This window comes from Ovis canadensis, chromosome X (genome assembly GCF_042477335.2).
Source record: "Ovis canadensis isolate MfBH-ARS-UI-01 breed Bighorn chromosome X, ARS-UI_OviCan_v2, whole genome shotgun sequence".
Taxonomy (NCBI): domain Eukaryota; kingdom Metazoa; phylum Chordata; class Mammalia; order Artiodactyla; family Bovidae; genus Ovis; species Ovis canadensis.
Window position 1 is genome coordinate 37,374,731 of NC_091727.1, and position 2,087 is coordinate 37,376,817.

The 2,087-nt window shown below is 43.9% G+C and overlaps 1 pseudogene; it reads right to left on the bottom strand.

The window, feature by feature from the left end:
- Positions 1-319: 319 nt before the first annotated feature.
- Positions 320-416, bottom strand: LOC138931243 (U6 spliceosomal RNA; annotated as a pseudogene).
- Positions 417-2,087: the final 1,671 nt, after the last annotated feature.

The window sequence follows — 2,087 nt, forward strand, 5'->3', positions numbered from 1 at the left end:
GGGAAATCAGGCTGATAAAGAAAGGCCAGGATGAATAGAGTTACTTGACAATTCTGCTGATATCTAGGCCAATCCTAGTCTCTTTTATTTTTAATTGTAGGATAATGCTTTACAGTGCTGTGTTACTTTCTGCAGTACCGACAGTGTGAATCAGCTGTAAGTATACATATATCCCTCCTTGAGCCTCCCTCCCCTCCCCTCCCCTCTAGGTCATCACAGAGCACTGAGCTGAGCTTCCTGTGCTATTCCACAGGTTCCTACTATCTATTTTACACATGGTAGTATATGTATATCAAACCTAATCTTCCAGCTCATTCTCCAAAATATAGAACACTCCCTGAACTTGTGTGTCATCCTTGTGCAGGGGGCATGCTATTCATGTCTGTATCGTTCCAGTGTTAGTGTATGGGCTGACCAAGGGTGCATGGGCAATCCTAGTTGGGATCATTGTATTCCTTTCTTATACCTACTATAACAAAGTATCTAACTGTGTGGCTTAAACAACAAATATTTATTTTCTCACAATTCTGGAAACTTTAAGCCCAAGATCAAGGTGTTAGCAAGGTTCCTTCTGGGGGCTGCGAGGACAAAGCCATCTTATGCCTGTCTTCTTGCTTCTGTTGGTTTGCTGACAGTCTTTGGCATTCCTTAGCTGGTAGATCCATGACCCTAACCTCTCCCTTAATGTTTACATGATGTTCTTCCTTTTTCTGTGTCTATCTCTGTTCAATTATGTGTTTCTTTTTTTAAGGACACAATCATAGTGGATTAGGGCCCACTTTGATGACCCACCTTAAATTGAATGTCAGCAAAGACCCTATTTCCAAATATGGTCACATTCTCAAGGGCCTTCATCGATTGTCCTTGGCGGCTTTGGGTTGCCCCTTTCTGATGAGAGATATTCTTGGAGCTATAGCATGGGAATCCCAGAAGGCAAGATGAAGTTCTGATGAGGAAATATGTAAGTGAAATTGTAGCTTTCTCCTCCCCTTCCTCCCATATTTTCTGAGCTTTCCCTATGCCTGTTGGAGATACCAGGCCCTTTCCAGATTCTTCTTGGACAGTAATACCATGGAAATGAATATCGCTTCCACATGACCCTTAGGCAAGCAAAGCTTTTTATTAGAAGAGACAGCTTGTGCACAAGGGAGAAGGAAAAGAGCCAGCTCCCGAGTAGAAGGGACAACTTGCTTTTATGACAAAAGGGAAGGCTGTCTCATGATCACTGATAATTTCCAGAAATTGTCAAGCTTCTTTGATCAGCAATAGGAGACTCTATAGGGAGTGCTTCTGTGAGGGGAAAGAAATGCATGATAATTTTCTGCAAGATAACCCAGAAACTGATATGGTTAAAATTTATAGTTGAGCTTCTAGTCTTCTGGCAGCAAGGTATACTCCTTAGTGTAACAGAGATAAAAATTATTTTTTTCTTCCTGCCAGCCGGGTTGTTTCTGGGACTCAGACACCCAGGGCCTTTGTTCTTTAGCTTACACGACCTGTTTTGCCCAAGGCCCTTCCCTGGTCCTTTTCCAAAATGGCTCTACTCTTGTCTCTTTCCTTCTTTTTGTTGTTGTTCAGTCGCTCAGTCATGTCTGACTCTTTGTGACCCCACAGACTGCAGCATGCTAGGCTTCCCAGTCCTTCACCATCTCCCGGAGCTTGCTCAAACTCATGTCAGTTGAGTCAGTGCTGCCATCCAACCATCTCATCCTCTGTCATCCCCTTCTGCCTTCAATCTTTCCCAGCATCAGGGTCTTTTCCAATGAGTCAGCTCTTTGCATCAGGTGGCCAAAGCATTGGAGCTTCAGCATCAGTCCTTCCTGTGAATATTCAGGGTTGATTTCCTTTAGGATGGACTGGTTGGATCTCCTTGCAGTCCAAGGGACTCTCAGGAGTCTTCTCCAGCACCACAGTTTGTCTTAGTTTGTCTCACAGTTTGTCCCTTTAGGACCTACAATCTCATTTGTTGTGTCAACAGGTGGGTGGGGCCCTGGCATCACATGATTTGAGTTCAATGCCCCACCTCAGTTCTTTTCAGCTCTGTATGGAATCTTGTATCCCTTTATTCAGCACCTGAATGTTCACTC